The sequence below is a fragment of the Marmota flaviventris genome, chromosome 3, assembly GCF_047511675.1.
Source record: "Marmota flaviventris isolate mMarFla1 chromosome 3, mMarFla1.hap1, whole genome shotgun sequence".
Lineage (NCBI taxonomy): Eukaryota > Metazoa > Chordata > Mammalia > Rodentia > Sciuridae > Marmota > Marmota flaviventris.
The window spans coordinates 96,715,422-96,727,476 of NC_092500.1; positions in this window are offsets into that span (position 1 = coordinate 96,715,422).

Consider the following 12,055-nt stretch of genomic DNA (forward strand, 5'->3'; position numbering starts at 1 on the left):
TCCGGAAGTGGGCTGGGGGCACGCGGAATGCTGGGAAATGTAGTTTTAGTGTTCCCCGGGCCGCGTGTTGCGGCGCCCCCTACGGGCTGACTGCAGCAGGCTCCGGGCCGGTGGAGAATTGCAGAAATATAGTGGGTGTAAACGTGTAGGCTTGTGGAACTAAGCTGAGGGCAGACCATGCTGCCCTTTAAGTGCCTTCTAAAGAGCCTTCCCTACCTGTCTTCCTGGTATGTCCCCGATTTTCTAACTGTAGAGAGATGAACAGTCGGGTAACACAGTATTATTTATTCATTTCATTCATTTATTCAGTATTTTTTAAGAGCCTTCCATATTCCAGGGCTATGCTAGATGCCTAGTGGTGTCTTGTGGAGGGAAGACATAATAAATAAGTGATCACAGATCACTTCAAACTTGTGAAAAGTGCTATGATTCAACATGTTAGAAAAATAAGGAAGTGTGACCTTGGGAGGGAAAGTTTTAGGGATAACAGGAAGATTGGAAAGGCCTCTCTGAGGCAGTGATATTTGAAGTGAGACCTTGCTGATGAGCAGGAGAAAGCCCTTTAAAGGCCTGGGGGACAATAATTCCATATTGAGGAACTGCAAGTACAAAGGCCCGAAAGCCAGTGAGGCTCTTCTGGAAAGCCATCAGCCACTACTGGGGCAAATTAAGTACTCTGTGTTGCATGTCCAGTGTTTAGCAAGTGCACTCCTATGGTAGGTGTTCATTATTTCCAGAGGTGGAAAGTTGGAGGCAATCTGATGCACCTCCCTGGGAGGAGAGTTGGTAGTTGAAATGTGTACGTGATGTGCACAAGCATGCCCTTAACAATATAGTTAGATCTCAAAAACCCAGTGCTGCGTGAGGAAACCATAAAATAGATCGTGTATATTTAAAATATGTGCCTACCTGACATCACACATATATATGGTAGGTACACTTGAAATATTTTAGAATGTTACCCATGGTGGGAGAGGAATTAGAACAAAATTGGAAATTGGGGAATTGGAAATAAAATAATTGCAGTTAAAGGAGAATAAATATACAAAGCAAGAGAGACTCATGATGGTAATGTGGTTTTTGACCTAAGAATAGTGATAACCTCAACTGAATTGCCTGAGGTCCTTCACAGCCCTGTTCCTAAAAAGGACCTGATTTAGAAATCACCTTGGTGTCTGCAACAATGAAAAAGGTAGGGTGATGTTGGAGAAGACGGCTTAGGTCAGATCCTGCAGAGCCCTATAATAAAAGGTATGTATTGGCACTCCACTTCTGTTTTGCTTTCCCTGTGGTTACCCTCTTCACTTTCCTAGGACTGGGAATTAGGCCACTTAAGATGATCTCCAAAGTGGATAACACTCTTTAGGATAAGCAGAAGTCATCTGATCCTAAAGAAAGTCAGCTAGTTCTTCCTCTTCCTATACTTCCTATACACTACACAGAACAGTATAGTGGGAATTTGTGCTTGCAAGTGAGGTACTTAAGTCCAGCTGGTAAAAAAAAATGTGCCCAAGTTCAAGACTAAAATATAAGCGTACTTTTTTTTTTTTTTTTTTTTTTTTTTTTGGGAAACAGGTTCTCCCTAAGTTTCTTCGAGGTTGGCCTCAAACTTGCAATCCTCCTGCACTAGCCTTCCAAGTATTTGGGATTGCAGCTCTGCACCACCACATCATCTAGAAGCCAAGCTTCTTGAGGCCCACACTAATTGTGACCAAACACTGGGCTCACCCCTTGGTGAGTGCAGAGTCAATAAGTACAATCAGGAAAGAGAGTGAACAGAGGAGCCAGGGTGGCATGGTGGTGCATCCTAGCAACTCAGAAGACTGAGGCAAGAGGATCTCAGCAATTTAGAGAGACCCTGTCTCAAAATGTAAAAATATAATATAAAAAGGACTTGGCATGTAGCTTAATGATAAAACACCCCAGGCTTCAATCCCCAATACCAAAAGAGAGAGACACACAGAAAGAAAGGAAGTCTATTGCTTTCAGTAAGGAAAGCATGAGAGATAATTCTCAAAGCAATGCCTCCTGATCAAAAAAAGCAAGGGACTTAGCTGGGCGTGGTGGTACATGCCTGTAATTCATCAACTCAGGAGGCATTGCTTTGAGTACCAAACAACAAGCAAGCAAGCAAGAGAAGTTAGAGGGGGGCACATTCCTGAGTTCAAGGTCATATATTACCTGTTCATAAAAATGGCAGCTGTGAATGCCTCTAGGTGGAGAATTCACTGTTATGGTGGGCAAAGTTTACTCTAGATCACCCAAAAAAGAATGAATCAGAATGATTGGGCCATTTGAATTGGTCTCTTGTAAGTTTCTCTGGAGTGTTTTATGTCAGACAAATAAAAACAACTTTGAAGGAACTTTAACAGAGATATGAACAGTCAGATAATACAGTATTATTTATTCATTTCATTCATTTATTCAGTATTTCATTCACTTATTCATTTGAAGGGGCAGCAGCTCTTCTCCCACAAACATAGGTGATTGCTCCTGAAAGTACCTGCCCAGCAGCTAAGACAGTGACTTTACCGAAGATTATCTCACATGATCAAAAACAGCTTTCATAGCAAAAGTGAGGCGCTAAGCAACTCAGTGAGACCCTGTCTCTAAATAAAATATAAAATAGAGCTCGGTATGGGGCTTAGTAATTGAGTACCGCTGAGTTTAATCCCCAGTACCAAAAAGAAAAAATAAAAGAATAGCTTTCATCTGCACGATCACACTCAGAATTCCTCTGCTGCACAAAATTTTCACAAAAAAAAAACAAAGAGGGAGCAGCTGAAATATTTATTTTGCTCATCTTAGACTCATTCTCTGACTTCATTCAGGAGAGTAAAATGGGAACTTAAGAGCTGAAGAAAGAAAGGAGAGGCAGGACTGGGGAATGAGGGAAGCTTGAAAATGCCCAATTGAAGCAAAGGAAAAAACAACCACGCAGTAAGATTTCTGAGGATTAACTGTTGCTTCTGAGGGAACTGATTTAGCCATTCGATGCTGTTTTAATATACAACCCTCCCAGTTTTAGCCCAGCAGGGCTCTTTGTCTGTTGTTGGACAATTCGACATGGACTATTTTTAAGACTTCCTCTGGTGCCAGTGTCCCCAAGGCTTTGAGAGCCATGCAGAGGATGTGCATGCACCGAGGGCAGCGTCAGCATTGCGCCATTCCTTAGACCAGCGCCCGACCGGAAACAAATCCATGTCAGAGCAGCAGGTTTTACAATAATAACAGAGTCTTAGATGAGTCCACCAAAGAACTCTTGTCCCTCAGCTGGGAGCTCGTTTTACTTTTGATCCAGAAGCCACCGGGTGGGTTCCAAAGATTAAATCCGCATCAGCTGAGAGCATTGTCTGCTTTTGACTATCTCTATCAGGTTTGGAGCAGCCTGGATAATTCTATTTTGTTCATGGAAATAATAGAGATCCATTCTAGTAACTGAGCCATGTCATATCCTGTACTTTCAGAACAATGAGGAAGGTTAAAAAGGAAATCTAAATAAACACTAAAAATGATAAGTGAGAAAAGCAAGCCTGAAACAATATACTGGCTCCAGAAGAAATCTAAGCATTGATCCCATCTCTCACGGGTCCTTTGTCTTCATGTGCCTCTTCCTGCGTGTGCGCGCATGCACACACCGATACACACACACACACACAGAGTATATAAATATACACATATACACATATAAATGTGTGTGTATGTGTATATATATATATATATATATATATATATATATATACACATACACACACAGGACACACATATTAAAACTGTATTACTATAAAGACAAATATTATATTAAAATATCTTCTTTGACTTAAAAGTTCATTTTTTCTTTAACCTCTAAAAATAAATTAAATCTTTTATTTTTTCTTTCTTCTTTTAGTTCTCCAAAGTACAGTAGTTCCCCCTTATTCATGGAAGATATGTTCCAAGATCCACCCCCAGTGGATTCCTGAAACAGTGGATAGTACTCAACTCTTTATATGCTTTCTCCTAAACATGCATCCCTGTGTGTGCATACAGGTACATACCTATGATGACATTTAGTTTTTTAATTAGGCACAGTAAGAAAAAAACTCATCTAATGATAAAAGATGACAATTATAACAATATACTGTAATAAAAGTTATGTGAAAATGGTGTCCCCTCCCAAATATCTTTTTGCAACTCATGATAATGCAAGATGAAAATCAAAGGAAGGATCTCATGGCTCCTCTTTCACATATTCAACTTGCTAGCATCACTACTGTTACATTTTGGAGTCATTTTTGCATAAAACAAGAGTTTACTTTAACACAAGCACTGCAATACTGTGACAGTATTGATAACCCAGAGAACTGCTGAGTAACAAATGTGCAGACACCATGTATAGTGTGGATATACCAGAAAAGGGGATAATTCACATCGCAGGTAGGACAGAGTAAGACAGCATGAGAGTTTATCATGCTAATTGAAATGGCACACAATTTAAAACTTGTAAATTGCTTATTTCTGGAATGTTTCATTTAATATATGGGGGACGCAATTGACCACTGGTAACTGAAACCTAGAAAGCAAAACCACAGATAAGGAGGAACTACTGTATCATGGACTCAAGCCATTGGGTTTACCATGCTTGATGAAGAAAAGGAAGGTGTGAGAAATGTAGGTGAAACCTGGGACAGACCAGTAACACTCAGCTGCTGTCAGGTAAGAGCCTGTGAGTCCCCTGGTAACTTCTGGCTCAAAAGAAAAAATGAGCTCCCAACTTATAGACAAAAGTTCTGTGGTGGACTCAAACAAGAATTCATTATTATTGTAAACCCTGAAGCAAGATTCTGCCTACATGAATCTGCAGAAACTCCCAGTTGAAGCCACTGTTACCATATCTGACCAGGGGGAAAAACCTTCAACTGAGGATTTGAGGGATAAGAAAGGAGAATATATTTAGACTCAAAGTCAATATACATGATTGCAGTGAGATCGCTTCAAAGCGAAATGACAACATATCTCAAGAAACTCAAAGAACCATACTATCAAAGACAGGAGGTTCCAATGAATTCACTCAGGTTTCTCATTGAAGATCAGAGAATTGCTGATAATCATACTCAAACAAAAAAAACTGGAAATGGAGGAAAATGTGATTGAAGTTTATCAGGAACAAATAGGAGAAAGCTGTCAGTTTAGATACTCTTTATTTTTTTCTTTTCCTTCAATTCTTTTTTATTTTTAAAAATAGTTCTTTTGTAACACTGTATTCAAAATGGAATTGGAAATTGACACCCATCTCTTTCCAACATCTGGTCATTTGAATTCTAGTGCTCATTGTTCATTATCATTTGTTTTCAGAGCTAAGTTTTGATTATCAAAAACTCATGTTGCCCTCTTCTTCTTAAGTTACAGGTGTGCACAGAGAGACCATCTTTTTCAGGACTATGCATTTTCAGGCTCATGGTGGTAAATCAGATCTACCAAGGTGAGTCTCTACACTGACTTTCCACTAGGCCTTAAAGTTCCAGCATGCATTCGAATTTCTCCTGGACTGTGACTTTCTAGTGGGAGATGGGAGCTTTTCAGAGAACTGAACTGTGGGAAATTGACCTTTTCTTAATTTGATGCTACTATTAAAATCTGAGTATCTGGACCAAGGGAGGAGCAATAACAGCTTTGGAGCCAAAATGACAGAGAAGGTGAGAGTTAACAACTAACTCCAAAGATGGCTTCGTTGCAGAGAAAGCATTTTAAGACTTAACAACAAAAAATCTTGAAAATCCCAGAAAAGTTCTAATTTTCATTAGCAGTTAATAAAATTATTCATGCAGAATTTATTATTAATAATAAAATTATTCATGAATACAACAGAACATTGCTCCTTTGATTTCATTTGTACTTTTGGTCTGGGATATGGATTTTAAATGGACATTGTTTGTACCAACTTCATTAAAATAAAAAATATTTGTTAAAAAAAAAAACTATTATTAGTTTCTGCACAAAATCCTCCCAGAAGTTTCATACCTAGTTTATTTTAGAGGAAGCTCACTTATAACAAAGTGTTCACTATTCAATAAGAAACCTGTGCAAGGGGTTGGGGCTGTGGCTCAGTGTAAAGCTTTTACCTAGCATGTATGAGACACTGGATCTGATCCTCAGCACCCAAAAATTAATTAAATTATTAACTAATTAATTAAAATAAAGTTGTTATGTCCAACTACAATTAAAAAGTATTTTTAAAAGAGAAATCTATGCAAATATGGTCAGGAAATTCTCTTTGATCTTATGAGTTATAATCTGTTATGAACAGGTATGTTCAAATGAAGAAAGGACATAGTTGAAGTAATCATGGGGGTAGAGAGGATAGGAATCTAAAAAAAAAGGTTGAAGTACAAATTGGGTTTTTTTTGGGGGGGCGGGGGCACGGGGGAGGGGGGGAGGCCTAGGGATTGAATCCAGAGACACTTTACCACTGAGCCACACCCCAACCCTTTTTATTTTTTATTTTGAGACAGCGTCTCATCGATTAAGCCCTCACTAAGTTGTTGAAGCTAGCTTTGAATTTTCGATCCTCCTGCCTCAGCCTTCCAAGCTGCTGGGATTACAGGCATACACCACCACAGCTGGCTACAAATTGTTTAGTTACAGAACTAATTAATCTATGGGGAAAAGACAAGCCCCTGTTATTTGTTGATTTCTTTTTAATTTGAAAAGGTTGTTTGTTTGTTTTTAAAGTAAACCTTTATTTATTTATTCAACAAACATTCTAAAATACTATGTCAGGTCCTGGGCCAGACATTAGGGATACAGCAGTAAACATGGAACCTATGCTTCCGTAGGGGAGGCAGCCTATTTAAAAATAAATAAATATAGGGCTCCCACTCCTGCTGTATCAATGTACACAAGTTGCTCGTCACCACCCCCCCACCCCCCCACCCCCCGGGTTATTTTGCTGCAGCCGGACTGCGGCAGATGGTGGCCCATACCGGGAGCCCCGGGACCCTCGGGGGTAAATGACGAAAAAAAAAAAATCTGCCCGTCCATAGATAGGATGGGAGCAAGAGGAAAAATGGCCATTTTGAGAAAATGGAGAAGATTGATACAGTATGTTTGTGTCTTGTTTTATCTTGAAATGTTGTATTGTCTTTGTGACGAAAATATGGAAGGGGTGAGAAGTAAATTACTAAGGGAAGAAGGCACCCCAGTGGAACCAAGAATAGTTAGGGCATGTGTTGACGGAAGCCCAGGAACTCTAGTCAGAAAGAAGAAAGTTCAGAGGAGAAAGGATTATCAGGAAAAAAGTTGCAGCAAAAGGCTATTACTGAATACTTTTTGTTACCGGAGGGTGCGTGAATCGGCGCAGTGGCTGCCACGTGCGCGAGCCAGTCACGGCGCAGCAAGGACTTTCCAAGCGGCAGCAGCCGGCTCTTCCACTGCCGGGAGCCCAAATCTATACCTGACTTGGAGGCACAGCCTCGCGGGCTCTTGCTCCCTGTGCCCGGAAGCAGTTTGAGTCCAGGACACTCCCCAGGGCCATCTGGGGCTGCCCTGGACGCTACAGCCGGCAAAAGACGCTACCAGCGTCCCTGATGTTTGGTCATTTTCAATGCCAATAACTAAGCTACAATGGTTCTCCTACACCTGGAGGCTAATGAGTAATGAGCGCCACTAAGGCCTATTTCAAATGTACTAAATTGTTCAGAAGGTTATTTTCTTAGTGGAATACTACAGGATTTTCTTTAGCCATCCGGAGTCCCTGCCTTCGTCCCAGTGCCGGTGAGGACGAGGATGGAAGAATTTCCAGTGTTGCTGAGAACCGGACAAGACTTCGGATCTTACCTGCCTGCAGAACTTCCCTGGACTGTGATTTAAGCTAGCTGCCTGCAGAACTTACCTGGACTGTGAGTTAATCTATTGAGACACTGCTTTACCTGGACTGAGACAACAAACTGTAATCTACAACAAATTGTAACTCGGTATCTTTGAAAACGGTGTCATTGCTGGTATAATTTTTCCAAGGGCTTCTTGCATGGAGCCATCAATTGGCTTGGTATTGTGGCATTTTGTATCCTCCCCTTCTGCTTGTAGCAGATTACTTATGGTGTTTGTGTAAAAACCACTATGGTCGTTATTTAAATTAAACAAAAGGGGGAAACGTTAGAGTCTGTAAACAAGTCAAGATGGCGCCTGGCATTTTGCAGAGGGAGTGGTTTGTGAAGTAACGCCAGTGAGCCATTAAGTGTGGAGATTCCTTATTGGTTGACTGCTGTATCTAGTTTATGTTAATTAAGATAAGCTGTGTGGAATGTATATATACCCCTCTGGTCCTACAATAAACGGTTCCCACTCCTGCTGAAAAAAAATAAATAAATATAAGTAATGAGGAAATAAATAAATATATATAAATAAATCCTCACAATCAACCAGGACAGGCAGATGTGAAAAAGCAACCACAAGTGAAATGACAGGAACCTAAGAGAAAGCAGGGTATTAGAGCAATGCATGATGGAATGACCTAACCTTTTCTTGTGAGTCACAATCATGTTCTAGTGATTCTAAAGGGAGACCTGAATGTTGGGCAGCTCTTGATAGCTGTGTGGGGTGTGGGGGGGAGTCTCTACAGGCAGAGAGAACCTTCCGGGTTAGATCCTGCACTGGAAAAAAATCAAGTGAAGAGTATAGAAATTATATAATGGTTGCCAGCCTGGGCAATTTAGTGAGACCCTGTCGTAAAATTAAAAAAAGTAAAAGGATTGGAGATATGACTCAGTGGTAGAGCACTCCTGGATTCAATTCCCAGTATCAAATGAATAAATAAAATGGTGATTTAAGATAAAGTTGGTAGTTGTATAGTTAAGGACCTGGATATCCAGGACCTTATAGGTCAGGTTAAGGATCTGGAAATTTAGGACTTTATTCTAAGGACACTGAGAAGCCATTGAAGAGATATCAACAGAGATGCATTTGGAAAGAGCACTCAATTTTTAGTGAAGAATGGATTGAGTACAGGAGCAGGATGCAGGGATATCAGTTAGCAGCTGTTCATGCAAAGGATGATGGTATTTGGTGCCAGACTGGGGACAGGGGGATTGGAGAAAAAGGACAGTTAAAGGGTATGCAGATGTTAGATAAATCCTCATGATTGATTTAACATGGAAGATGAAGGCCAAAAATGGGTCAGTGATTCGGAGGTTTCTGGGTTGAGCAAGTAGAGAAGTGACAGAATGATTAACATAGCTAGAAAACAATAGAGGAGGGGCAAATAGGCAGAGAGTGGAAATGAAAGGTCAAGGTCAGAGGATAATGTCTATTGTGGGAACCACAACTTGAAACAGGCAATCTGGCTCCAGAGCCCACTATCCTACCGCTGTCCTATGCTAGAATGGTGGCACTGCATCGTCACCATGCTGTTCCTAGTATGGAAAAAGGAAATAGAAATACTAGTAATAGTCCCTTAAATATTTTAATTGGCTTCAACCAGTTCATCTCTTACCTAGTGTGCATACTCTGAAGGGTGTCTCCTCTGTGGATAATTCCTTTTGAGTGTCCACGTGGCCTTATCTTTCACTGAACACTATAACTTTAGCACTTGTATTTCTTCCCAACGTTTGCTCCTCACTCTTCTTCTCACCACTTCCTTTTCTCCAAACTCCACATCAGTGAGTCTTACAGACTTTTCAGGCAAAATTGAGTCCCTCTATTTCTCCTTCATCACTACCACCATAGTCTATAGTGAACTTTATTATTGGGTGACTTCCCACCGACAGTGAGCACTATGAGAGCAATCCCCAGTGCCTAGCACAGAGTAGGCATTTAGTAAATATTTGTCCAATGGGTATTTGGGACCAGTTTGTAAATGAGTCTACTGTGAGTGCACTTACCATGAATAAATCCCCATAGCCTATTTACTTACTGTAATATGGATTACAGAGAGGTTCTGAAATTGGGGAGGGGGGTGGAAAAACAAGTTAGGAGTGTAGTTATTGAATAAGGCTTCAGCTATTCAGGTAGGGAACATCATCCAATAGTGGGGCTCAGGGCAGTTCAGCGTGGCTGCGGTGGCAATGTGGCAATAAGTCAATTTCTCTAAAGCCTACCATTTGTCCTCCAGAACTTCTCAGTCCACTCCATCTTTGGATCTTTTTTTTTTTTTTTTTTGGTTGGGGGAGGGTAACCAGGAGTGCTTAACCACTGAGCCATATCTCCAGCTCCCCCGCCCGCCCCCCCCCCCTTTTTTTTTTGAGAAAGGGTCTTGCTAAGTTGCTTAGGGCCTCACTAAGTTGCTAAGGCTGGCCTCAAACTTGCAATCCTTCTGTCTCAGCCTCCTGAGTCTCTAGGATCACAGGCATGTGCCATCGTGCCCAGCTCCATCCTTGAGTCTTTAGAAGGAAATATTTTTATACTTAGTACCCCATAAATCTGGTGTTTCAGAATGAAAATTACAGTGAAAAATATAAATGATATCCTAAGATATACATAAAATATATAAGGAATGGGTTTAACCTAAAGTCAAAAGACAAGCAGGAAACTCAAATTTATGATATAATCCTTAAGTAGAAAGCCACAAAGGGCAGTGTTTCAAGATCAGCGGGGTGAGTAATAAAGGAAAAGCCAGCTTTGACTCATTTCCTGGTTGTTTCAGATTCCTTGCATACAAGTGGGATTTTTTACTTCAAGGCATGCACAATCTTTTAAAAAACAAATTACTAGAAATGGAGGTGTTTATGAAATTCCTTGGCAACCCACATACTGCTGCCACCATGAAATACTAAGTGTGAGACATAGCAGCTTTAAAATAGAAGCATGCGAATTTCAGCATAATAAGATTGATGTCAAATGTTTGAAACAAATAAACAAATACAACATCAACTGCTTTCCCTGCTATTGCCCGCATTCCTCATGCTTGGTGAGAGCTCAGTATCTCTTGAAGAGTTTTCCAGTTATTGCCAAACTTCTCCCATGATGAGTCCAAGCCCTTGAAGTAGAAACCAGGAACTCACTCTCCCTTCCTCCCTTGCACTCATCACTGACACTAGACTTGATCTCTCCCAAGCAGATACACCCGTGTCCCAGTTGAGCTCAGAAAAGAACAATGCAGGGAGTGGGTGCTGGCACTGGCGGAGGTGTCCATTTTCAAGGGCAGCATGGCAAAGGTCCTGAGTCCAGAGCCTGTGCCGGATGTGCTGTAGGAGGTGTCTGACCACAGCAGCCATGGGGGGTTCTGGTGGATCTCAGACACTGTTTGGGTTATTCCTGGCTACATTGCCCCCCAACCTGATTTTCATCTTCTTAAAGATTCTGTAAGCTTCCTTGTCTGCTTAACTAGCTGGAAGAGCTTCTGTTGTTTGCATCTAAGAACTCCAACAGAGCTCCTAAGGTGGGGGGACCCTATGGTGCCCCCTTACATGTTATTAAAACTCCCTCACTTGGGCTGGGATGTGGCTCAAGCGGTAGCGCGCTTGCCTGGCATGCGTGTGGCCCGGGTTCGATCCTCAGCACCACATACAAAGATGTTGTGTCCGCCGATAACTAAAAAAATAAATATTAAAATTCTTTCTCTCTCTCCCTCTCTCCCTCTCTCTTTAAAAAAAAAAAAAAAAAAAAAAAAACTCCCTCACCACTGCTGCTCTGTATGTGACCCTTCCTGCTCCCTGGTGAACCCACGCATTTCCTTAATTGATCCTCTCCCCAACTCTTACACAACCCCCATCCAATGTCCCCTCTCCCGTGTCACTCTCAGCTAATGAACTTGATTTTCCATTTAGTGAAAAATTAAAAGAACTTCCACAGATTCCCACCATCAATCTTACCACCTACCTGTTCCAGAAGATGTGCTGACCCCTGTCCTTAGGAGCCTGGGCTAAATCTCCCCCCTCCTTCCTTCTCCAGGTCACTCTAAAGCCTCTGTTTTCTTTCCTGCATCCTCAGTTTTTCCCTCTCTCCATAATCAATTCCTATAGTGCGCGCGCGCACAAACACACACGCACACACACACTATTATTTCTTCCCATCTTATAAAACATTACTAGTGTCTCCACATCCTTCTGTAGCTACTGCTCACTTTGCTGCTCACCTTGAT